Source organism: Protopterus annectens, chromosome 3.part1 (genome assembly GCF_019279795.1).
Source record: "Protopterus annectens isolate FY-2018-M chromosome 3.part1, PAN1.0, whole genome shotgun sequence".
Classification (NCBI taxonomy): domain Eukaryota; kingdom Metazoa; phylum Chordata; order Ceratodontiformes; family Protopteridae; genus Protopterus; species Protopterus annectens.
In genome coordinates, this window is record NC_056732.1 from 1551692877 (window position 1) to 1551720587 (window position 27711).

At 44.2% G+C, this 27711-nt stretch overlaps 1 protein-coding gene across 2 annotated transcripts in view; it reads right to left on the reverse strand.

Annotated features, from left to right (window-relative positions):
- The window catches only part of LOC122798561, a 1002482-nt gene that overhangs the window by 194895 nt on the left and 779876 nt on the right, over positions 1-27711 (reverse strand). The window lies entirely within an intron of this gene.

Consider the following 27711-nt stretch of genomic DNA (forward strand, 5'->3'; position numbering starts at 1 on the left):
CTCAAATGCTTTTTCTATGTCTGGACTCACCAACAAGGCTTCATTTTCCTTGTTTAAGAATTCTGTTAATGTTAATATTCTTTTGATATTATCATGCGTGTGCCTTTTATAAATAAACCCGATTTGGTCATTATGAACTAAATGTGAAAGTGGAACCTTTAATGTTATGTTGTCTTCATCTCACCTCAGTTCTTGCTGGTTGTGTTCGCAGCCGATCCTCGGTTCCGACTCGGCTGTTTACTATAGCTCGAGAACTTATACTGGCTTGAGGCTAACTCCTATCCCAACATGCCTAGCGGTAGCTACCCAGATCTTGTTTGACGCTTGCAGCGCTGAGATTGCAACTACTGGCTCAGGCTAAGTATTTAGTTTTTTCGTATTTTGCTGTCTTCTTTTACCAAGGATTTTGCCACTTTAATTACCTTGTTGGTGTCTATCTTAGTTTTCATTTAGACTAACAACCTTCTGACCTTCTCTCTGTTGTTGTTTTTTTTGGTTGTTCTTGGCCGTCGTTTTCTTAGGCCTTGCTTTCCCCTTGAGTCTGTTTAACTTAGAGGGTTCATTTCTTCTTTCCTAACTATCTGTTGGAGTAGCCGTTTAAGTTAGAGTCTTTCCTATTGGGGGAGTCGCCATATTACTTAGAGGCACTCCCTTTTCTTCTTCTTTTTCCTAAAAAAAAAAAAAAAAAAAAAAGATATCCTTGCTCATTGGTAGTGTTTGTAGTTATGTATTGCTAGCCGTTACAGCCTTATTTTTGCTGTTTGTGTCTTCCTAGTTTATCCAGCATTTCCAAAGAGTGAAAACCTTCTGGGTTTAAGAAGTGCGACTTGTGCTGCCAAAAAATTCCCCTTACAGACAGGCACACAAGCTGTGTATACTGTTTAGGGGCTGTTCACCTTCAAGACTCATGCTCTATCTGTCATGCTTTCAGTTTTAGAGTCATGCAGGAGAGAAAAAAATAAACTAATTCTGCGTGGCCTTTTGAAGAACCCTCAGGATCCTTTGTCTCTGGTTCCTCAGCAAGCAAAACAGTCTTACAAATCTCCCAACCATCCTTAATGGTTCCAATTTCATAGCAACCCAAATCTGGTGTCAAATCTTCGACTCGGTCGGTCCCCAGTGTTGGCTCCTGAGCCAGTTCGGACCCATAAAAGAACCAGGTCTTCCTCTTTGGAGCTGGTGTGCTTTGCTCCACAGTCTCCCTTGTTGCAATCTGTGGAAGCAGTGATTGGTCCTCCTCTCACTCCTCTCGTTCCTCCAGGCTTTCAGACCATGATGTGGAGAGAGTGGTTAATTGGCTCCTCAAGTCACATGCACTTGACAAATTGCTATCGAGCCCACCGCATTAGGAATTGGCTTCTACGGCCCATCCAGCTTTTCTATTAGTTCCTTCTCCGACTCTCTTGAGCTCGGAGCCGGAGTGCATGGACATCGTGGTGGAAGAACCATCGGCTCCGGTTACTTCTCCTTTATTGGTTCCAACTCCCGCTCTGATCTCCTTGATGTTTCAGTCCATCAAGGGATGTGGGCGCCGAAGCTCTTGCGTCGGCTCTGAGGGGGGAAGTGGCATCGGACCCTTGTCCGACCCTGCTCACCCTCTTGGAGCTTCGGCGTAGGTGAGCTTGGCTCCCACATCAGCCTCGGAGCCATCACTCTGGGTTCACAGGAGATCTCCGGGCTCTTTGAAGATGGAGGCTCCTTTGGCTCGGGACAGTGGTGCCTTCAAGGTGATGAAGAGTGTGCTCTCCCCTGAGACCGCTTCACCCTCGGCTGCATTGGCTACTTCTCCCTCAGTGCCTGTTCCTGCCCTAGGCCCGCCTCCCTCCAAGCGTAGGGAAACTGTGCCCCAACACTCCCCATTGGTCGACCCCCTACCTCTTCCGAAACCTCCCACAAACATTCGGAGGTCCCTCGGAAGAAAAAATGTAAGAGGAAGCATCTGGACTCCCCTGAGTCCATCACTTCAGACACAGACTTGGATGAATCGGAAGGGTCCCCACAGTCCCCATCTGAGGATGTCTCTTTTTCAGACATCTTGGAAATCCTTAGACAGAGGGTTGGCTGGAAGTCCCTAGCCCCTTCTGAGGACGAGTCAGTCTACTTGGACGCATTTGGTTCCCGACCATCCATCTCCTGGGTCTCTCCGCCTTTTGACTCACTTTTGTCTGTAGTGATTTGGAAGGCGTGGAGGGCTCCAGAGACCATGGAACTAGTTCTGCGGAGACCAAATAAATTTATAACTGCCCCCAAAAACAAGTTCTTTTTTCCAAAGGAGTTCCTGTCGATGCTGTGGTGGTGGCAGCAGCCACTAAGAAGGAAGTTACGGAAACTTCATCTGTCCTTTCACCGAACAATTAGTCCCATACGATGGATAGGTATGGGAAGTGTATGATGTTATGTTTTCCAGCTCGCCTTCCTTCTTTCTGGTTGACACGGCCATTTCTAAAGTTTGAAGAGTCCTTACTGGCTCAAGGCTAGCCCCTTAGCCCCTTATCCCAGCATGCTTAGAGGTAGCTACCCAGATCTCATTTGCCGCTTGCAGCATCAAGATTGTCTTCTGCTGGCTCAGGCTAAGTGGTGATTTTTTCTATAAAAATTCTAATTGCTTAAGGCTAAATTTTTTCAGAGTTTAGTGATTACCTCCTTCTTTTTCACCCCTATCCTCGTTGCTGTTGTTTTGCTGTTGTTAGGCAGTCGTTTTCTCTCAGGCCTTTACCTGTGTATTGTTTTTGTTGTCAGCATCTCGTTTTTTTAAGGGTTGTTCTTTTGTCCTGTTATCCCTCCTTGCTACCTAGGGAGAAGCTGGTTTAATTAGAGGCCTTCTCTCTTTGGGACCAGTAGCCGTTTAACTTAGAGGCTAAACCCCCCCCCCCCTTTTTCCTCCCTTTTTTCTTCCAAAAAAAAAAAAAGCACTCTCTAAGTTGTTAGCCCTGTCTTCTGTTTATATTGTCTAAAGAAATAAAAAGTCAAAAGAAAAACTGGATACCAAAAGTACACAAAGCAGAACGGTTCAATAAAGGCAGTCTTCCTGCACTGTGGGCACCACCAATAATGTCAATCCAAGTCGTTCAAAGCCGTTCAAAAACCTTTTATTACCATAAAACAAAACAAGATTTAGTGCTTTCGTCTCTCCACTGGAGACCTCTTCAGAATCAATTAATGAATGTTTCCATCACTCATTTATATGAAAACCAATTAAGAATAATTGAAAGCACTAAAACAATGAATCCTAAATCACAATCTAATTAACTAACCAATTAATTGTATAATATGCTTTGTGAAATAAAAACAGAATATACAAATGAAGTATCCAGAATGTATATATATATATATATATATATATATATATATATATATATATATATATATATATATATATATATATATATATATATATATATATATATATATATATATATATATATATATATATATATATATATACTGTTAGTAAATAAATAACTAAATATTTACAATAAAAAGTTTACAATAAATGTGGGCACAAATAAATATGTGTGGATAACCTGAGAACTGGATTTAAATATAAAAAATATTCTAGTATAAATATAGATATAAATATGTGTGTAAAATCTATATAAAATCTATATAAGTCTGGACACAAAATGGGAGATTTACAGACCACATAAAAAATATATATAAAAACATGTGTAAAAAAATATATATAATAAATCTATATAAAAAATCTAATTGTTAAGAGTGGAAAAGTGAATATATATATATAAAAAATATAGCTCATAGGTTCATAGTTTAGTACTAAGCTAACTGCCCTTGCGAGCCATTTTAAGCCTAGCTATATTAACAGTATATATATATATATATATATATATATATATATATATATATATATATATATATATATATATTTGTATATTCTGTTTTTATTTAACAAAGCATATTATACAATTAATTGGTTAGTTAATTAGATTGTGATTTAGGATTCATTGTTTTATTGCTTTCAATTATTCTTAATTGGTTTTCATATAAATGAGTGATGGAAGCATTCATCAATTGATTCTGAAGAGGTCTCCAGTGGGGAGACAAAAGCGCTAAATCCTGTTTTGTTTTATGCTAATAAAAGTTTTTTGAACGGCTTTGAACGACTTGGATTGGAATTATTGGTGGTACCCACAGTGCAGGAAGACTTCCTTTATTGAACCATTCTGCTTTGTGTACTTTTGTCTAGAGAAATACCTAAGCAGTCAGGTGTCAAGAAATGCGACTTGTGTTGCCAGAAAATGTCCCTTACAGATGGGCACACAAATTGTGTGTATTGTATAGGGGTGGTCCACCTGCAGGACTCGTGCTCTATTTGCCATGTCTTTAATGCATGGGTTTTGCAGGAGAGGAGCAACAAACTTATTTTGAGAGGGTTATTAAAACCCCAAGTTGACTGCGGTGGTGGTGCTGTGGTAGCGTTGTCGCCTCACAGTAATACGCTGTCCGGTTCGATTCCCAGCTACAGCGTCTTCTGTGTGGAGTCATGCATGAATGGGCCTACCTTCGTTGAAGGTTGTGCGTCAGGGCTGGCAACTCGGCATGTAAAAATCTAGTGCCAATCATTAGCGGACAGGAGTTCCGCTGTGGCGACCCCTAACCGGGAAAAGCTGAAAGACACAACAAGACACAACATTAAAACCCCAAGTTGAAGTTGCATCAGATACTCGGCCTTTAAAAAAATCCGATGACAAACTGGCTTCTTCGTCGGCTCCAGCTTTGATGCTGACGAATTCTAAATCTAGATCTTCAGAACCTTTGGAGCGGATTCATGGCTTTGAGGAGTCTTTTTCTCTGGCAGCTCCATCAATTTCTTAGGAGCCATCCCAGACTAAAAAGAGATCTAGATCTCCTTTGCTGGACCCGGTGAGATCTGTGCCTCAGTCTCCACTTTTGCAGTCAGTGGTGGGTAGTCACCAGTCCTCAGCCCACTTCTCTTGATCATCCAGGAGTTTATCTGATGATGATGTGGAGGGAGTGGTGAAGAGGCTGCTCAAGACACTGGTATTTGCTAAATTGTTGTTGAGCTCAGCCCAGAAGGAAGTGGCACCATTGTCTGAACCAGTCCCTGTCTCTGTTCCTCCTCCGACTGCTTTCAGTTTGGAACCAGAGTGCAGGGAAGTAGTAGTGGTGGAACCGTAGTTTCTGACAACCCTTGCCTTGTCAGATCCGACATCCGCTCTGACCTGCTCAATAGTCTGTCCTGTCGAGGGGTCTGGGCGCCGAGACTCTCTCGTCGACTCCGAGGGGGGAAGTGGCATTGGACCTCGGTGCAGGTGAGTTCGGCTCCCACATCTGCCTCGGAGCCGTTGCCTTCGGTGAGGAGGAGGTCTCCAGGCTCCTCGGAGTCGGAGCCTCCTCAGTTCTGGATTGCGGCGCCTTTGAGGTGATGAGGAGTGTGCTGTCTACTGAGACCGCTCCACCCCATCGGCTCCATTGGCTCTGTCCTCATCAGTATCAGTGTCTGCCTTGGATCCTTGTCTCTGTCCCAAGCGTAGGGAACCAATGCCCCAGTACACCCCACAGGGCGACCCCTCCTCTTCCGAGACCTCTCCTGAGCATGCCTCAGAGGAGGATTCCAGGAAGAAAAAATGTAAGAGGAAGCATGTGGACTCCCTTGAGTCTGTCACTTCTGACATGGACTTGGATGACTCAGAAGGGTCTCCACGGTCCCCATATGAAGATGTCTCATTCTCAGACATCCTGGAGATCCTTAGGCAGAGGGGAAACTGGAAGTCCCTTGCCCCTTCTGAGGACGAGTCTGTGTACCTGGACACGTATGGTTCCCGACCCTCCACCTCCTGGGTGTCTCCGCCTTTCAACTCACTTTTGTCTGTAGTGAGTCAAAAGGTATGGAGTGCTCCAGAGACCATGGAGCCCATTCCGAGAAGGCCTAACATGTTCATGACCACACCAGAGGACAAGGCATTTCTCTCTAAAGGCGTGCCGGTTGATGCTATGGTGGTGGCATCAGCCATCAAGAAAGAACTCGCGGAGACTTCCTCTTCTATCCATCCGCCAAACAAGGAGTCTAGACCCATGGACAGAGATGGGAAGCATGTTTTCTCTTCAGCAGCCTTTACTTTTCGGTCACTGAACTATTTGACACATTTCACATGACTTCAGAGGAAACACCTTAAAGAGTTGGGAGATACCTCCAGGATCCTTCAGCTGAGGGAGCGGCTTCCAAGTTGGCTAACCAGCTAGCGACCCTAACCTCCATTGTTAACTACTTCATGTGCCTGATTTCTTACACAGTAGATGGAGCGAGTAGAGCTGCAGGCACAGGAGTGGCTCTTCGCAGACACTCCTGGATGCGCCTTTGTCAATTTGTGGAGCTTTTCAAGTCCTCCTTTACAATCGCCCCCTTTGACAGCTCGGCCTTATTTGGGCCGCAAGTTCGAGAGACTCTTACCAGGAGTAAACGCGATGGCAAAACTCTCTCTGCCATAGGAGTCCATTTTCTGCTCCATCCCGGCCTTATCTCAAAGGCCAAAAGACTGTCAAAATGTGGTTCTGTAAATCCCAGGGAGCTTCGCCGGACACTCATGGAGATTATTCCCCCAAGGGCAGAGGGGGAAATAATAACGGGAGATGCCGACCTCGCGGTATGGGGGGTCTGCAACAGGGCGACAGGGATATGTTCTCTGTCAGGCCGTTTCAGAATCCCTGAAGGATTGCCCGGCTGCCCACCTCTGGAGGCAGCCGGGAGGGCAGAATATCACTGTACCCAAAAGCCTGGCAAGATATAACAGAAGATGCATGGATATGGTGCATAATATCCAGGGGTTACAAAATTCCCTTCTCCCAAACACCCCCAAGAAGTCAAAAATGATCAATCCCAAATGTTCCACCTAATCTTTGGGATCAAGCAGCCTTGGAAGTAAAAAGTTTGCTGCAAAAAAGAGCCATCCAGGAAGTCCCCGCAGACCATATTGAATCCGGAACTTACTCAAGGTTCTTTTTAGTTCCAAAAAAGACAGGGGACTGGAGACCTGTCCTGGATCTCAGCAAGTTAAACAGGGCAGTAAAGAAGACCAAGTTCTGGATGGTGACACTGCAGTCCATTCTACCCTTTTTGGGACAGGACAATTGGATGTGCTCTATCGATCTCCAGGAAGCGTACTACCATATAAAATGGACAGACAGTCCAGGAGACATTTATGCTTCTGGCTGAGAGACAGTTATTACCAGTTCAGAGCTTTGTCCTTTGGTCTCACCACAGCCCCCAGGGTGTTCACAATATGCATGGCAGGGTAGTGACTGCTCACCTGAGACGTTTGGGATTCCAGGTGTTTCCTTATCTAGATGACTGGCTCCTCACTGCCACCACCAAGCATAATCTTTTAAGGGCTAGGAACCACACGATTCACACTTGTGCACATCTAGGAATCTGAATAAATTACAAAAAATCTGCCTTGTTGTCCTCTCAGTGTATTACTTTCATAGGCGCTCAACTAAATACAAGATACATGATAGCCAAGCTCCCACAAAAAGCGTGCTTGCCATTCAACTTCAGGTCTCTCTCCTCTTGTCAAAGTCAAAGGTTCAGGCACGGTTAGTCCTAAAGGTCTTGGGTTTGATGGCTGCTGCCATTACTCTAGTCCCGTTAGCTTGTTACCATATGAGGATTTTGCAATGACTCCTCTTCACTCAGTGGTCGTATCAGGATCTACCAATGTCACACATGATCTTAATCACGGATGCTTGCAAGAAAGATCTACAGTGGTGGCTCCACTCTCCCCTAGTCACTCTAGGCAGACCCTTTGTAGCCCCTTATCCGGTAGCCACAGTGACCACGGATGCTTCCCAGATAGGGTGGAGGGGGCATTATCTAGGGCAGATAGTCCAAGGAACTTGGCAACCTCACGAGTACCATTTGCACATCAGTGTCCTGGAGATGAGAGCGGTGTTATTAACATTGAAAGCACTTCAAGACTCTCTTCCTTTGGGCTATATAGCAATTTAAACGGACAACATGTCCGTAGTGTGGTACATCAACAAACAGGGCGGAACCAAAGCAGCTACTTTGCCCTAGTTCCCCCACTGGGACAGTCACCCAGAGATGCACTTATCCTCGATTGCCCCCACGGGATTCTTTATGCCTCTCCTCCCTTTCCTCTAATTCCAAAAGCTGATCCTCATTGCCTCTTACTGGCCTCATCAGAAATGGTTCCCATTCCTTTGGCATTACCTGCAAGAGGAGCCTTGGATTCTGGACCTGGTTCCAGATCTCCTGACATATCAGTCAGGTGCTCTTCATCCCTCCATTCAAACTCTCAAGCTGACAGCTTGGTTTCTCCACTTCCAGCCCTAGCCAGGCTTCTGGATATCTCACCTATGGTTCAACATATTTTAGTCCCTTCTCACAAACCAACTACTGAAAACTTTACGCTAGTAAATGGAAGAGGTTCTCTTTCTGATTTGAACAAAATGACATTGATCCCTTTACAGCACCAATTTAAAAAATGTTGGACTTCCTGGCCGAAACCTTTGAGAAAGGAGCAGCAACTGCTACAGTTCGAGTTCAAATGACTGCTATTTCCAATTTTCATGTGGGTCTTCTGGGTTCTAATGTCATGTCCCACAAGCTATGTAGGGCCTTTTTGAAAGGTGCTACCCTATTAAGGCCTCCCATCCGAGAACCTCTCCATCCTTGGGAATTAAATTTAGTACTAGTGGCTCTAATCCTCCCTCCCCTTGAACCAGCCATTTCTTGTTCTCTTAAATTCTTATCATGAAAAACCCTTTTCCTGATTGCAATTACATCAGCTAGAGGGGTTTCTGAGTTACAGGCACTTTCCGTCAACCCTCCTTATATGAATTTTTACAAGGATAGAGTATCTCTGAGAACAAATCCTTCCTTTTTACCAAAAGTCTGTTCAGAGTATAATTTGAATCAATCCATTGAACCCCCTGGATTCTTTCCAAATTATGGCAACAAGGCAAAGTATAAGCTACATCATTTGGATGTCCACAGGCAGTTGCGATTTTATCTTCAAAGAATCAAGGACATCAGAAAGTCAAATCAGCTGTTTGTATCCTTCTCACAGAGTAAGCAAGGCTCACCAGTTTCCAAAGTGGCTTTGTCAAAATGGCTGTCCGATACTATTAATTATGCTTATAAATCTCGGAATGTGTCTGTCCCAGGAAAGGTAAGGGGACACTCTACTAAGTCCTTGGCTACCTCCATAGCCTTTTAAGCCAAGCTTCCATTAGATACTATTTGTGTGGCAGCAACATGGGCTACTCCATATACCTTCATTAATCATTGCAAAGTGGACATGACCTCTCAGAAACCAGAAAGAAGGAAGGCGAGATAAAGGACAACAAGCATGGAACGTTATGGTAAGAACATAACTTTCTCTTCAGCGACCTTTACACTCAGATCGCTGAATTATTTGTCACACTTCACGCAACTTCAGAGGGATCTCCTAAAAGAGTTGGGAGATACCCTGCAGGATCCTACAGCTGAGGGATTTGCGAACAGGGCGGTTTCCCAGCTTGCGATCTTAACTTCAGTGGTTAATTCCTCCATGAGGCTCATTTCTTATGCTGCAGATGGAGCGAGTAGGGTAGCAGGTTCCAGAGTTGCTTTGCGAAGACACTCCTGGATACGCCTTTGACAATTTGATGAACCCTTCAAGTCCTCCTTTATCAATACCCCTTTTGATGGCTCGTCCTTGTTTGGAGCTCAGGTAAAAGAGACTCTCACTAGGTGTGAAAAGGATGGCAAGACTCTCTCTCCCATAGAAGTCTGTTTTTCCACCCCATCTAGACCCTACCCTAAAGGTCAGAAGAGTGGGAAAATGTGGTTTTGAAAATCCCAGGGAGCTTCGCCTGACACACGTGGAGAATTATCCCCTAGGGGCGGAGGGGGAAACAATAACGGAAGATGCCGGCCTCGCGGCAGGGGGGGTCCACAACAGCAGGGCGACAGAGATACATTCTCTGCTAGGCCTTTCCAGCACTCCTGAAGGGAAGCCCGACTGTCCGCCATTGGAGGCAGTCGGGGGCAGAGTATCATTGTACCCAACAGCCTGGCAAATGATTATGAAAGATGCATGGGTACTGTCAAAAATGTCTAGGGGTTAGAAAATGTCCTTTTTTAACGGTCAGTCCCAGACCTTCCACCCAGTCTTTGGGATCACGCAAACCTAGAAGTACAAAGGTTGCTAGAAAAAAAGAGCTATCCATGAAGTCCCCGCAGACCAAATCGAATCTGGAACTTACTCAAGGTTCTTTTTAGTTCCAAAAAAGACAGGGGACTGGAGACCCATCTTGGATGTCAGCAAGCTAAACAAATCAGTGAAAAAAAAGCAAAGTTCCGGATGGTAACACTGCATTCTTCCCTTTTTGGGTCAGGACAATTGGATGTTCTCCATCGATCTCCAGTATATGTGCTACCACATAAAAATGGACAGGCGATCCAGGAGATTCCTACGCTTCCGGCTGGGAGCCAGTCATTATCAGTTCAAAGGTCTGCCCTTTGGTCTCACCACAGCCCCCAGGGTGCTCACCAAGTGTATGGCAGTGGTCACGGCTCACCTGAGACGTCTAGGATTCCAGGTGTTTCCATATTTAGACGACTGTATTCTTACTGCTACCACCGAGCATCAACTGATCAAAGCATGGGACTATACAATTCAAACCTGTTCCCAGCTAGGCATCACCATAAACTACGAAAAGTCTGCCTTGTTGCTTTGTCAGTGTATTACCTTCATAGGGGCAGACTTAGATACAACAGCCATGATAGCAAAGCTGCCTCAAGACAGGGTGTCAACCATTCATCAGCAAGTGTCATTCCTCATGAAAAAGAAGAGAGTTCAGGCAAGAGAGGTATTGAAAGTCCTAGGCTCAATGGCTGCAGCAATTATGCTAGTCCCTATGGCTCGCTTCCACATGAGAATTCTGCAGTGGCTTCTTTTTGCTCAATGGTCGTTCCAGGATTTACCAATGTCACATATGAACTCAATCACGGAATCCTGTAAAAAGGACTTGGTATGGTGGCTTGTTTCCCCCCAGATGACTCTGAGCATAACCTTTCTAGACCTTCATCCAGTAGCCACAGTTACCACGGACACCTCCCAGATAGGGTGGTGGGGCATTATCTGGGACAGACTGTCCAAGGAATGTGGCAGCCACACGAGTACCACTTGCACATCATTGTTCTAGAGATGAGAGTGGTGCTTCTGGTGTAGCAAGCACTTCAAGACTCTCTACCCACCGGACCTATTGCAATTCAGACAGACAATATGTCAGTAGTATGGTACATCAACAAACAAGGCGGGACCAGATCTTACCCCTTGTGTCGGGAGGCCGTTCAAGTATGGCAATGGGCGATGTCTTCCCAACGTTTTCTGATTGCGATGCACATTCCCGGGAAATCCAATGTGATAGAGGACAGGCTCAGCAGGGCTATCCTCATGCCTCATGAGTGGTCCCTGAAGCAAGAAGTTGTGGACTTGATTTTTCGCAAATGGGGACAGCCATGCTGTGATCTTTTATGCCACTCCCCTCATCAACAAATGCAACAGCTATTTCGCCTTAGTCCCCCCATCAGGACAGTCACCCAGGGATGCACTTGTTCATGACTGGCCTCCAGGACTACTTTATGCCTTTTCACCTTTTCTTCTGATCCCCAAGGTACTTCAGAAAGTAAAGTTGCTAGGTTGCAAGCTCATCCTCATTGCTCCTTACTGGCCTCATCAGATATGGTTCCCGTTTCTCTGCCATCATCTACAAGTGGAGCCTTGGATCCTGGACCCAGTTCTGTACCTCCTGATGTATCAGTCCGGTGTGCTCCACCCCTCCCTCCAAACTCTCAAGGTGACAGCTTGGTTTCTCCACTTTCAGTCTTAGCCAGACTCCGCAACATTTCCCCGGCAGTACAGCACATCCTGGTGTCTTCTCACAAGCCCACTACCAGAAAGATTTACGCTACCAAATGGAAGAGGTTCTGTTATTGGGCAAAGAAAAATGATATTGCCCTCTTCACTGCTCCTGTTCCCAAGTTTCTTGATTTCCTGGCAAAAACATTCGAACGAGGGGCAGCTGCAACTACCATTATGGTCCAACTGGCTGCCATCTCCAATTTTCATGTGGGAGAGTTGGGCTATAATATCATGTCCCATAAGCTGTGCAAAGCATTCTTATGAGGTACAACCCTTTTATGTCCACCAGTAAGAGAAGCCCCCCCCCCCCCCGGGACCTAAACTTTGTTTTAGCTTCTCTGGTTCTTCCACCCTTTGAACCAGCATTATCTTGTCCCCTGAAATTTCTGTCTTGGAAAACCCTCTTCTTGATTGCCATCACCTCAGCTAGACAGGTTTCAGAATATATCTATTCGCCCGCCATATCTCATCTTCCACAAAGATAGTTTCTCTCAGAACCAATTCCTCCTCCTTGCCAAAGGTGTGCTCAGAGTATAATTTAAAACAGTCCATCGAGCTTCCTGTATTCTTCCCCAGTTATGGCAACAAGGCAGAGTATAGACTCCACCAATTGGATGTTCATAGACAATTACGCTTTTATTTACACAGGACCAAGGACTTCAGAAAATCAGGTCAATTGTTTGTATCCTTTGCTGAAAATAAACAAGGTTCACCAGTTTCAAAAGTGACCTTATCAAAGTGGCTGTCCGATACAATCATCTATACTTATGATTTGCGTAACAAGAAGCTTCCAGGGAAAAGGCAGAGGACACTCAGCCAGGGTCTTGGCTACCTCTATTGCCTTCCAAGCCAAATTGCCTTTAGATTCAATCTGTGCAGCAGCAAAATGGGCAACTCTTCATACCTTTATCACTCATTACAAAGTGGATGTGGTCTCCCAGAACAGGGCATCCTTTGGATGTTCATCGTGTTTCACTGTTGCAGTCATAACTGTAGGGTGCTCCTGCCGGCAGTCAGTCCGAGGTCGGCCAGAATCCCAAAGTCTGGGTCCGGCGTCGGCTGTACAAGCTAGTACCCTGACGTCAGTACGCTCTGGTACATAGCCCTCAGCCGACGCCATCTTCTCCAGTCTTTCTTGCCGTGCAGTGGAAAGCAGCTCGCAAGTCGTTGGTTGGCGTTTTTCGAACAGCGTTTTTGGTTGTTGTCGGTCCGAAGTTCTTACTTCTCTTCTCAAAGCTAAGTACCCCGTTGGGGAATCTTTTTCTTGTTCCTCCGATGTCAGAAAAAGTTAATAATTGTATTTCGTGTGGAAAACAAATACCTCATAAAGATTTCCACTCTTACTGTCTACCTTGCTTAGGCCCTGACCACGACGTTTCTTGTTGTCAGTTCTGTGCCAGTTTCAATTCTCATACTATCAAGCGCAGGTACGACTGGGCTCTGAATTACTTTGGCAGACGCTTCAATTATAGAATGTCGTCGGACACTACCGGAATTCAAAAGAAGTGCAAAGACAAGGACAGGCCTCCGAGGTCCAAACAGGACTCGTTGCAGCTGGAGCCAGCGTCCGGTTCGGCTGTCGTCAGTGAGGTGCTTTTGCAGCCCGTGTCGTCTGCCACTTCTGAACCGATGGCCGATACGGACTCCCATGGGGAGCCATCAAGGCCTTCTATTTTATCTGCTGCAGGACCTTCGGACGTCGTTCCCTCAGATGGGTCCAGAACCCCTGTGCAAGTACCGGCTTCTGAGGGGGTATTCAGGCCTACTCACATCACTATTTCAAAGGCAAAGACAAAGACTCCTGTTAAGTCTAAAGCTCATGCTCAAGCTACTTCTGAATCTACTCCCAGGACACAGAAGCAATTGTTAAGGATGGCTGGAGATTTGCTTACAATGATTAGGGGTTCTCACCCCCCCCCCCTGAGAAAAGGCCTCAACAGGATGTTCCTATGGATTCCTCTGACCAGGCTTCTATTTCTTCTGTCTCTTCCTCTGATCAGGAATGTTCTTTTCCTCCTTATGAGGATTCGGATGCTGAGGACTCCTTGCCCTCTGCCTCTCCGCCTGAAGATTTTTCTTTTGGGGAAACCTTACATGAGATGAGGGAACATTTTCACTGGGAAGGTCAGGATTATTCTGCTTCCAAGAAGAGGCTTAGAGAATTCCTTCTTCTTCCTCAACATAGGCCTTTGGCTATCCCTCCTGTTCTTGACATTGTGGATGATGCTTTTTCCGAGGCTAATTTGAATCCTGATTCCATGCCTCCTGCTCCCTCTAAGCCTGATAGATTTTATAGAGTTCCTGAGTCTCATTTGTTCTTATTTAAGAATCCTTCTGCAGATCCTGAAACTATATCTCAGGGTTCTAAGGCTACTAAAGTTGCTACTTCTAAGAATCCTATTCCCTCTGAGAAGGATTCTCGTGCCTTAGACAGGTGGGGCAAAAAGGTATATACTTCTGCTACCCTTTCTGTTAGGGCTTTAAATTGCCACTTTCATATGTTTAAGTATCAGCAATTTCTTTTGTCTGTTTTAAAGCAAAAGCTTGCTTCCCTTCCTGCATGTGCAGAAGATAAGGAACTACAGGATGTATTGCATGCAACTGAACAACTGAACAAGCATAGCTTGCATTGTGGTTTTGATGCTTTGGATGCTTCTTGCAGGGCCGCAGCCTCTGGTACTGTTATCAGGAGACATGCTTGGCTTCGTGAGCAAAGTTTACCTGAACAGGTTAAGGCTAAATTATTAGATGCCCCTGTTCAGCATGATGTTCTTTGGATCTAAGGCTGAGGAGGTTATTAAAAAGATGGAAGAAAAGGCAAAATCTATGCAAACTGTGAAAGATTTCTTGCAAGTTCAGCCTCCTAGATTTTCCAGGAATTGGCCCTCCAAAAATTGGTCTTTTCCCACGTCTGACAGGCCTCAAAGGGGAAGATATAGACGCTCCAGAGGTCGTGGCCAAGCTCAGGCCTCCTACAGATCGAGACAATGGACTGCTTCTTCACCTAGAAGGGGAGAAGACAGATCCCAATCTCAAAGAAAGCAAACTCAATGACTCTCTCGGTTGGGCTACATGACCTCTTTACCTGGATGCCCCTCTCGGAGGAAAACTTTCTCTTTTCTACAGAAATTGGACTCATATTACCCAGGACAAATGGGTATTGGACGTGATTTTAAAAGGCTACAAATTCCACTTTCATACCCTGCCAAGGGCTTTCGGTTGGCCAGATCTGCCAAAACATCAATGGTCAGAGGCCTTAAATCAAGTGGATGCTCTTCTGGCCATGAGAGCCATAGAGCCTGTTCCACTCTCAAAGATGGGAAAAGGTTTTTATTCAAGACTGTTTCTGGTTCCAAGAAAACAAAGCTCATGGAGACCTATTCTGGACCTTTCTGTGTTAAACACCTTTTTGGAAATTCCAAAATTCAAGATGCTTACTCTGCAGCAGCTGATTCCAATGCTCTCTCAGGACGCCTGGATGGTGACATTGGACCTAAAGGAAGCTTATTTACACATTCCCATCAGGCAGGAACACAGGAAATTCCTCAGATTCAAGGCAGGTTCGAGACACTTTCAATTCTCTGTACTGCCCTTTGGTTTATCTACTGCGCCCAGAGTCTTTACCAAGTGCCTGGCACCAGTAGTGGCTTATTGCAGACTCCAGGGATTCAGATTTACCCCTATTTGGACGACTGCCTTATTCAGGCAGACAGCAAGGATCTTTTACTTCAACATCTGGATTTTGTTCAACGTCTTCTCCTCCTACTGGGATTTTCTGTGAACACAAAAAAGTCACATTTGATCCCTTCTCAACAAATGGTATTTTTGGGAGCCCTCTTAAATACAACCTTACAAAGGGCCTTCCTCACTACAGAAAAACAAATACAGCTGGCTTCAATTTTCAAGACTTTGGCAACTCTACCTCAGCTCACTGCAAGGAAATTCCTGCAGGCACTGGGCTACATGGCTTCCTGCATTCTGTTGATTCCAAATGCAAGGCTTCATATGAGAAAGCTTCAATGGTATCTGAAAAGTGTATGGTCGCAGCATTACCATGATCTGGACACTCTGATTTCCCTGATCCCCTGCCTCCAGAAGGAGTTCCTTTGGTGGTCCAGGGTGTGTGCTTTAAACGAAGGAAAGCCTTTCCGTCTTCTTCAACCTTCTCAAATCATAACCACGGACGCTTCGGATTATGTTTGGGGAGCACATTTTCTAGGCAATTGCCAGCAGGGAACCTGGACAAAGGATCATCTTCACTGGCACATCAATCTGAAGGAAATGTTGGCAGTTCAAAATGCTCTTCTAGCCTTCAAGAACCTTTTGCATCCAGGGCCTCTTTTGATTTGCACAGACAACACCACAGTCATGTGGTACATAAACAAGCAGGGGGGTTCTCATTCGTACCCCCTTTGCAGACTAGCTATGGCTTTATGGGACACAGCTCTAAATCTGAATCTATATCTCCAGGCCCAATTCATACCAGGAGAACAGAATCTCTTAGCAGACAGCCTGAGCAGGAACATTTTAGATCCTCACGAATGGATGCTAGACACCAACTTATTCAACAGAATTACTGCAGTTTGGGGATGTCCCCAGATAGATCTGTTTGCATCCCATCTCAATCATCAGCTGCCTCACTTTTGCACCAGGTCATTCCACAAAACAGCTTGGAAAGTGGATGCCCTGTCCTTCAGCTGGAGAAACCTTTCGGGATATGCCTTCCCTCCTCTTCCTCTACTTCCTTGGGTATTACTAAAGATAAAACAGGACAAGCCCAAGTTCCTCATCTTGATTGCTCCAAATTGGCCTTGACAGTTTTGGTATCCAACTTTAAAGCACCTGTTCTTGGAGCCTCCTTGGATTCTCCTCTGAACCCTTCTCTTCTGTCCCAGCATCAGGGTCAGTTGCTACATTCCAATCTCAAGACCCTTTGCCTGGCAGCTTGGCTCTTCAAAGGAATTTGATTTCTTCTAGTCTTCCCAAACAAGTTTTGGATGTTCTTTTGGAAGCTAGACGGCCTAGCACTAGAAATCCTATGCCTCTAAATGGAAGAGATTTTGCATTTGGATGCAGGACCGAGGCTTGGACCCTCTGGTGCCTGATCTCTCTTCTATTTTGCTTTACCTTTCGGATCTTTTGTCTAATGGACTTTCCTTTTCTTCCATTAAGATTCATGCTTCTGCTATTTCTGCTCATTTCAATACTGATCCTCCTGTTTTTTCTCATCCTTTGGTGAGACAATTCTTGAGAGGGGCTAAGAATTTAAGGCCTCCCAGGACCCCTCCTGTTCCTGCTTGGGATCTTAATTATGTTTTAGAAAAACTTACTTTGCCTCCTTTTGAGCCTGCTGCATCTTCAGATATTAAGTTTTTATCTTGGAAGACAGTTCTTTTGTTAGCTTTGACTTCTGCCAGAAGGGTCTCAGAGTTGCAAGCTCTCATGGCTGTGGAACCATACCTTATTTTCCACCAGGACAGAGTATCCTTGAGGACCAATCCTACTTTCATGCCTAAGGTGATTTCGAAAGTGGCTTTAAATCAAACAATTCACCTTCCTACCTTCTTTCCTAATCCTCAAAATAAAGGGGAAAGGATTTTACATTCCTTGGACGTGCACAGATAGTTACGATTTTATTTGGACAAGACTAAAGAGTTCAGAAAATCTAACCAATTGTTTGTTTCTTTTGCCTCCAGTTCTCTTGGAAAGGCTATTTCCAAACAAACTATTTCCAAATGGATTTCTTATGGAATAAGATTTTGTTACACTCATAATGGGAAACAGTTTCCAGGTACTGTGAGAAGTCATTCTACTAGAGCAGCTGCTACTTCTACAGCTTTTCTCAGAGGAGTTCCTACCAAGGATATCTTGGAAGCTGCCACTTGGAGTTCTGTGCATACTTTTTCCAAGCACTACAATCTCCCTTTGTATTCTAAGACCAGGGCAGGCTTTGCCTCTGCTGTTTTGCAGGGTCTTCTTGCTGCCCCTTCTTCTGTCTAAACCTCCTCCCTTTTTTCACTGCTTTGGGATTCCACCCTACAGTTATGACTGCAACTTTGAAACACGATGAACATAGTACAGTTGTGTACACCTACCATAAATGTAGATGTTCGAGTGTCTTCACTGTTGCAGTCGGTGTTTCCCTCCCTCCTATCCCCTCTTTTTCTCTCTTTTGTGGTGTATTTGTGTTTCCTTGTTGGATTCATTTTTGATTTATTGGGGACTTCTGACATTTAGGGCAAGAAAGGCTGGAGAAGATGGCGTCGGCTGAGGGCTATGTACCAGAGCGTACTGACGTCAGGGTACTAGCTTGTACAGCCGACGCCGGACCCAAACTTTGGGATTCTGGCCGACCTCGGGCTGCCTGCCGGCAGGAGCACCCTACAGTTATGACTGCAACAGTGAAGACACTCGAACACCTACATTTATGGTAGGTGTACACAACTGTACTTTCCATGGTCCTGAAGAGTTTATTCCAGTGAGCCACCCAAGAACCAGGTGCTGGGGACGTGGTCCCAACCAGCAAGAATGAAGACGAGATGGGGACAACATAGCATAAAGAAGTTATGTACCTACCATGACATTCCATGTTTGTTGTCCTTCATCTCGCCTTCCTTCTTGCGTCCCCTCCTCCTTCCCCCTTCCTGGAGGATTGAAAGGAATTCCTTCATTGGTTACACTGGCTGAGTTTCCTGTTGACATACCAGGTTAGTTGACCATGCCTTGTTTTTCCTTTTTCCTTCCTAACCTTTGAATGTGGATTGTTCCTTTATACACAAGGTTTTCTTATGTGTAAGAGTTTGGTAAAATTTACATTTTGCTATTATTGTCTAGTGTGGGCTATCACAAACGAGATCTGGGTAGCTACCGCTAGGCATTTTGGGATAGGGGTTAGCCCCGAGCCAGTATAAGCTCTTGAGCTATAGTAAACGGCCGAGTTGGAGCCAAGGAGCAGCTCCGAGCCCAACCAGCAAGAAGGAAGGCGAGATGAAGGACAACAAACATGGAACATTATGGTAGGTACAACTTCTTTTTTTGTCGAAAAATATAGACATAAAGATTTTGTAGTAATTATTTTAATAAAGAAATTGGTCTATACGATTTACATAGCTGCAAATCTCTGTCGGATTTAAGAATGGGATAATCAAGGGGTATCTCGAAGAGGGAGGGATCAAATTTTTAGTGTGTACTTCAAACAGAGTTTTATGAAGTAAAGATATAATTGAATCTGGAAAAAGCTTATAAACCTCTGCTACAATGCCATCTATGCCAGGAGCTTTGTTACATTTAAGGTTTTTGATTCTGATGATTCTATGCTCATATGCACTGCCAAAAACCTGCAACAACTTTATACCCAAACACAGGAATCCTTCAACTCCGTAATTCTCAATTGCTATCAGCCACCAAAAAGACCAAACTTATTCTGTTCTTACCTAAAAATACTCCAATGACAAGTCTCTCTTCACCGTCAGTTCTTCTGACCAAACCAGAATTGAACTTGTAAATTATTCCAAGCTCCCAGGTGTAATCATAGATGATATTGTGACATTTGCCCACCACATAAATCAAGCTAGCTACAAAACCCACAAATATGTTGGCAACTTATATACTCACCAGGCTAGACAAATCATTGATACTTACCCTACTATATGCTGCTCCTATATTTGTCAGCCTGCAAACTACATAAATAACTATGCAAGAAAAATGCTACAATAAAATAGCTAAATTCACAACTGATGCGCTATAGACCCCATCACTGCATGATACTAAAACAGACCAATTGGTTAGAATTTCCTGACTATTTAATACTCACAAAACTAAAAACTGTTCACAGTCTAATTTTCCATACTGAGTAATATCAAACACTAAAACATAATATCCAGCATTACTCTCCAAGAAGGACTCTTCCCTGTACTAACACATTTTTCCTCCACCCAATTAAATCAAACAATACTGTAAATGAGTCTCATGTCTTTAAAGTTTAGAATTCCATTCATCTCTCTCAGACAAACTAACAAACTGTAATCCTTCAAACTACTATTGAAGTAACACCTTTAGTATCATGGCTTTGCTAATGCACCACCCTGACTAATCCCCCTAACATATCTTTATCCAATCTATCCCATCCTGCTCTAAAATGACTACCTGACTATTAATCTTCAAACTTATGTTATACTGTTATGTCTACTTGGACACATGAACTGTGCCACACTCTCCTCAACTTTACATTGTTTAGAAAGGTCACATATTTTACTACTGCCCCACTATTATAGCAATAACCCATGGTTGGGTGTGTGTAATGCTGGATTTACCCACGGTTGGCGTGGTTTGGTCACGAGGGTGAAGCCCGAGTGACCAAATAAAGCCAACCGTGGGTAAATCCAGCATTACCCACACCCAGCCGTGGGTTATTGCTATTATACAATGGTTTTAGTTTTGTGTTGTGTTATCTTTGTGTTGTTGTTGTTTAGGTTTTTGTTTGCTTTACTTTGTATTCTTCCAGTTTTTGGGAGATAAAACAGTCCACATCTAGATGTAAAATAGCGTTATATAGCAAGACATTATGCGTGATTATTAAAAAAAGTTTTAAGACAAAGTAAAAAAACAAGATGTGGCCATATGCAGTACCCCCACCCGCACACACACACACACACACACACACACACACACACACACACACACACACACACATGGTGCTAAAGCTCACTTTTAAAATATTACCACAGATTCAGTGTTGTCATGCCTATAGGGAAGTATTAACTAGATTTTGAAGCCGATTAAATAACCCAGTAGTAGCATGAACAGTAAAAAATGGTTTCATTGATCAACTGTGGCTTAAATGAAAAGAGAAGTTCTACAGTTTAGACTACTGAAACAATTAAAAGCTGCACATCATGACTTCTTTAATGCGCACACTTTATAATATTGATAAAGTGATTTACATGGGCATTGTCAAATTATAACATTACATGTGACGTTCTATCTCGCCGTTCATTCTTACAGATGGGTTCGGAGTCAAGTTGGCCTACTACAAAGCTCGAGATTTTCAGATAGCTCGAGGCCAAGTGCCTATCCCATGATTCACCTAGAGTTACCTCAGATCTAGTTTGCCACTGCAATAGATCGGAGATTCTTGCTTAGCTCAGGCCAGTAAAAAAATTTTCTTGAAAATTTATTATAATACTTATATAAATATTTTGATATTTATCTTTAGATACTTAGATTAGCTCTTATAGCTTATTGTGTAGTTTCCCCTTCCCTTAGTGTGACTTTTTTCTTAAGATAGTAGTTAGGCCTCTTGGCCTCGTTTTATTTTAGGCCTTGTTAAATCTTTAATAGTAGTTTATATTGTAGTTGTGTGCCTTTGAATACTGACTTATCTGTTGCAGCTTGATATATTTAGTCTTTAGAGTTTAGATAAATAGTATAGTGTGTGCTGATTAGTATTTTAGCCCATAGTTTTAAAAGAGCTTGTTTGATATCTCTTGTTTGGGTGTGTATAGTTCTTTACAGCACCCTTTTGAGATTGTGTTTGTCGCAGTATGGCTGACCATAATAAAGAAAAACACCCTAAATCAGGGTTTAAGAAATATCCTAAATGTGAGCTCAATTTGTCATTCTTTCTCTTCTAGGGTTCTGCAGGAGAGAAAGAGAAAGTTAATTGACAGAGGTTTAGTTAAACCTTCCTTTCAAGAAGCTTTGAGTGACCAGGATAGGTCCAGCAAATCCTCAAATTCTTCTAAGGCTTCTACTTCTTCTGAGGTAAAGAAATCTAAAAAATCTTCAATGTCAGTTCCACAGATCTTGGAGCCGACCGTCTTGTCTTTTCGGAGCCAGTCCCCGGTTCTGGAACCGGTATCCGAAGTGCCTGTCTCCACTCCTGCAATCTGTACCTCTTTCTGTCCACTCATCTTGGTCTTCGATAAGCCTTTCTGATTTGGATGTGGATTGTGTGGTGCAGAAGCTTTTACAAGCACCGGCCTTTGCTAAATTTTTATTGGCTCCAACCCAAATGGCTTCGGAACCGAAGACCCTTTTACCATCTACTACTCTTCCTCCTCTGAGCCATACCAGTCCTTCAGAGCCGTTGGAGTCGGACTTGATGATCGTTGAGCCTTCGGAGTCGCTGCCTTCTTCAGTGTCCTCGGCTCCATTTACTCTGACATCCTCAGCGCCAATCGAGGAATCTAGAAGCTGACACACTCTGGTCGGATCCAGGGAGGATAGTCGGACCGACTTGTCAGTTTCGACTCTACCTATTGGGGCTTCGACTCGGATGAGTTCGGCTCCTACCTCTGGCTCGGAGCCCACTGTCCCAGTGTCGGGGGTATCGATGGTTTCCTCAGATCTGTCAGTCCCTTCTCATTGGAGCAGAGGTGCCTTCGAAGCCATGAAGAAAGTTATGTCTCCTAAGATATCTTCGATTTCAGGTCCGGTTACCTCCTCCCCAAAAGCGTCGGTATCTTCTTCTGCTTCTCAGATCCTTGCCAAGCATAGAGACCCAGAGCCTCAGAAAGCCCCATTGGGTGGTCCCTGCTCTTCTGAGACCTCACCAGAAGTCTCCACTGATGAGGTTCCCAGGAAGAGAGTCTGTAAGAGGAAGCATCTAGACTCCCCACAGGAGGCTGTCACATCTGATACTGATTTGGATGACTCAGAAGCGTCCTCATGGTCCCCCTCTGAGGATATCTCTTTTGCTGAGATATTAGAAATCCTTAGGCAGAGGGTGACTCGCAGTCCACTAATCCTACTGAAGACGAGTCAGTTCTCCTGAAGACTTTCGGGCCTCAGCCCTTCACCTCTTGGGCATCTCCACCCTTTGATGAGCATATGCAGCTGGTCTCACGAAGGGCGTGGGAGTCTCCAGACACCATGGAGCCTGTCATCAGGAGGCCTAATAAATTTATTTCTGCCCCCCCAGGACAAATCTTTTCTTACTAACGGAGTGCCAGTTGATGCCATAGTGGTGGTGGCAGCCACCAAAAAGTAAATTTCAGAAACTTCCTCCTCTATCCATCCCTCTAATAGAGATTATAGGATCATGGATAGATATGGGAAGCGCACGTATAGTTCAGTGACTTTTGCACTGCATTCGCTCAGCTATCTCACCCATTTTACTACACTGCAAAGAGATCTCCTAAAAGAGCTCAGAGATACTCTTCACGGTACAGTAGCTGCAGGAGCTTCAGATAAAGTTGCCTTCCAGCTTGCTGTCCTCAGTTACATAGTAAACTCGTCCATGCACCACATTTCATATGCAGCTGATGTAGCAAGCAGGGCATTCCTAGATGCACTTGTGTTCCTTTGTGGAACCCTTTAAGTCATCCTTTATCAACACCCTTTTTGATGGCTCATCCCTTTTCGGGCCCAAAGTTGAAGAAACTTTGACCAGGTGTGAGCAGGAAGGAAAGGCACTGTCTGCTGTCGGAGTCCATTTTTACACCTCTACCAGACCCTACCCCAAGGGTCAAAGGGGAGGAAAGATGTGGTTCCATAAAGCCCAAGGAGCTTTTCAGGACACACGTGGTGAACCCCCCTCCAGGGGCAGAGGAGGGGGCAATAATGGAAGACGCCGCCCTCATGGCAGAGGGGGGGACTGCAAAACCAGGGTGACAGAGATCAGTTCTTTGGGAAGCCCTACCAGCGCTCCTGAAAGAAGGCCCGACTGTCCTATTCTGGAGGCAGTCGGGAGTTGCTTATCTTTGTATCCAGACGCCTGGCTCAATACAACAAATGACAACTGGGTATAAAGTATCATTTCCAGAGGATATTTCATTCCTTTCACTACACCCCCTCCACTGACAAGAAGAATCCCAGATGGTCCACCCAGTTACTGGTTACAGGCAACAATAGAGGTCCAAACTTTGCTAAGAAAAAGAGTCATACAACCAGTCCCAGCAGACCAGATAGTATCCGGAACTTACTCAAGATTCTTTTTAGTTCCAAAAAAGACAGGAGACTGGAGACCTGTTTTGGACCTCAGCAGACTAAACAGATCTGTCAAGAAAGAGAAGTTCTGGATGGTCACGCTTCAATTGATATTTCCCTTTTTAGGGAAAGACAATTGGATATGCTCGATAGATCTTCAGGATGCGTACTACCACATAAAAATGGCCAGACCATCCATGGATCATCTGCGCTTCCGGCTGGGAGCCAGTCATTACCAGTTTCGAGCCCTACCCTTTGGTCTCACTAAAGCCCCCAGAGTGTTCACCAAATGTGTGGCAGTGGTCACAGCTCACCTGAGATGTTTAGGATTCTAGATGTTTCCATACCTAGACGATTGGCTCCTCACCGCCACCACCAGGCATCAACTCATACAAGCCAGGGACACCACTCTTTCACTCTGCAGTCATCTGGGCATTACAATAAACTCAGAAAAATCTGCCTTGTCGCCATCGCAACATACCATTTTTATCAAAGCAGAATTGGACACCACCGTCACCACTTTGAGACTTCCCCCAGAAAGAGTCTTTATACTCTGTCTGCAGGTCTACAATATCATATCCAAAAACAAGGCTCCAGCATCAGAAGTACTAAAATTGTTGGGTATGATGGCAGTCGTAATATTAGCCATACCGTTGGGTCGTATGCACATGCGGATTCTGCAATGGCTATTCTTCACTCAATGGTCTTACCAAGAGCTCCCAATGTCTCATCTTATAATGATCAAGAACACATGCAAAAAGGATCTTTATTGGTGGTTAACCTCTCTTCATGTCACGATAGGTCGTCCTTTTGTTCTACCCCCCACCAGCGGCCACAGTGACCACGGACGCTTCCCTGATATGATGGGGGGGGGGCATTTTCAGGGAAGAACAGCCCAAGGCACATGGACCGATCAGTAGACACATCTGCATATCAGTGTCCTAGAGATGAGAGCAGTACTTTTAGCATTACAGTACTTCTAGGACTCTCTTCCGCTGGGTACAATTCAGACAGATAACATGTCAGTGTTTTGGTACTTGAACAAACAAGGAGGTACCAGGTCCTACCCTCTACGTTGTGAGGCCCTAAGAGTATGGCAATGAGCTACATCCACCCAGCACTTTCTGTTAGCAATGCACATCCCGGGGAAATCCAACGTGGTAGCAGACAAGCTGAGCAGAGCAATTCTGTTGTCTCACGAGTGGTCCCTCAAGAAAGAAATAGCGGACAGGATTTTCCGAAGGTAGGGCCAACCTTGCTGCGACCTTTTCGCCACCCACATGAACATGAAATGCAGAAGCTACTTTGCCCTGATTCCCCATCCGGGAGAAGCCCCAAGAGATGCACTCGTACACGATTGGCCTCCGGATCTCCTCTATGCATTCCCACCAATTCCCTTGATACCCAGCGTACTACAGAAAGCAAAAGTCCTGGGAAGGACCATCATTCTAATAGCTCCTCATTGGCCTCATCAGATTTGGTTTCCCTTCCTTCGACTTCATCAATTGGAGTACCCCTGGATTTTGGACCCAGTTCCAGATCTTCTGATGCACTCGTCGGGGGAACTTCATCCCTCTCTGCAGTCCCTGAAGCTGACAGCTTGGCTGCTCCAATTCCCGTCATAGCCAGGTTCCATAACCTTTCTAAGGAGAAGCAGCAAATTCTAATATCCTCTCATAAATCCTCTACGAGGAAGCTATACCTTAGCAAATGGAAAAAATTTCTATATGGGCCTGTCAAAACAACATTGATCCCTACCTAGCCCCTATGGCCTCAATACTAGAGTTCTTGATTTTCAACAAAAGAGCTGCAGCAGCGACAATTCGGGTACAACTTGCTGCTATCTCTAATTTTCACCTTGGATTTGAAGGATTGAACATAATGTCACACAAACTATCCAAGGCCTTTATCAAAGGGACTTTTTATCTCAGACCACCTGTGAAATCCCTGTATACCCCATGTAATCTAAATGCTATGCTTTCTCGCATTATTCTCCCTCCATTCGAACTAGATTCCTCTTGTGATTTGAAATATTTGTCATGGAAGACTAACTTTTTAGTAGCCATCACTTCTGCCTGCAGAGTGTCAGAGCTTCGAGCCTTGTCTGTTAAGCCTCCTTATTTGATTTTCCATTCTGACAGTCTCACTTTGAACTAATCCCTCCTTTTTGCCTAAAGTTTGTACTGAAGCTAATCTTAACTAAATTATTGATTTGCCTGTGTTCTTCCCCAATCACTCAAACAACTTAGAGTATATGCTGCACAAGCCTAATGTTCATAGACAGCTGAGGATTTTACTTGGACAGGACAAAAGACTTTAGGAAATCAGAACAGCTTTTTGTTTCCTTTTCAGATTCCAGAAAAGGTATGCCAGTGGCAAAAACAACACTGTCTAAGTTGTTATCTGATTGCATCACTTTTGTTTATTCAGCTGCTAAAATGCCCTTACAACAAAAAAATTAAGGCTCATTCTACCAGAGCAGTGTCTACATCCTCTGCTTTTTCTGCTAGACTTCTTATAGATAACATTTGTGCAGCAGCCACTTGGTCAAGACCTCATACCTTTATCACTCATTACAAAGTTGACAGGGCCTCCAGGGACAGTGCTTCCTTTGGGTCTACTGTCCTCAAAAATATACTCCCTTGAGCCACCCGAGATAGATGGTGCTTGGGACACTACCCATCTGTAAGAATGAACGGTGAGATAGAACAACTTCACATAAAGAAGTTATGTACTTATCATAATGTTCCATATGAGTTGTTCATCTCGCCTTCATTCTTACTTCCCACCCTCCTACCCCCCCCAAGGTTTTTTCAAAGACCGAGATGCTGGATTCTTCCTGGTTGCTCAACCCTTCTATAGCTTTCTTGTATAGAGTGATAGAATGGCATATGGCATTATTATACACAGCAAACAAGATCTGAGGTAACTCTAGGTGCATCATGGGATAGGGACTTGGCCTTCAGGTGTCTGAAGTCCTCGAGCTTTGTAATAGGCTGACTCGGAGCCGAGGATCGGCTCCGAACCCATCTGTAAGAATGAAGGCGAGATGAACAACTCACATGGAACATTATGGTAAGTACATACCTTTTTCTCATTATACCTTTTATCGAGTACAGAGCATACACAGAGAGTCTGTGCTTGCACACAGTAATACATAAACAACCAATCCCCCCCGCAAATATACACATTTGTGACTGCGCACGAAATACAGATTTGATGACAAATAACATTTTGTTAAAATGAGTAGAAAAAAGGGTGCAGCAAGAAACCGCTGAGGGCTACAGGAATGTCTATACATGCATGCATTAACATAAAAAGAACAGGGGCACTACATTCCACTGATTACGTTAATGGAGCAGCAGGCAAAGTACGCGATTGCTGTGAACTCACCCCGACTTATGTGAATGTCTGAAATAAAGTAATAGTTACAGTGACTTGAGGACTTGTCTTTTTGTTAATGAAGAAATTATTATGAGGACACTTTAGCTTTTGAATTGTATAGGCTGTAGTCGCAGCTGCATGATACATTAGCGGCTGCACTTTTTACTTTGGTTAGTTTGGATTTACAATGTGCACACTGGTTGGATTGGCCAATCATTGTGTAGGTTTGTCATGTTTGCTGAGATGGCATTGTATAATATAAAATACTATGAGTTTAAACTTTGCTTAACACCTTCAATGATTTTTCATATAATTGTGTTGCCACTGTCATTATTATGAAGTTTGTACATTGACTATACATATATATCTTGCTAATGTTTTTTGTTTTCCTAGTATTATATGTTCAGGAATTGTCTTCTTCATTATTATATGCTCAGACAATTCATCACACTATGCATGTACGTATGAATGTTATTTTTACTTTGTATCT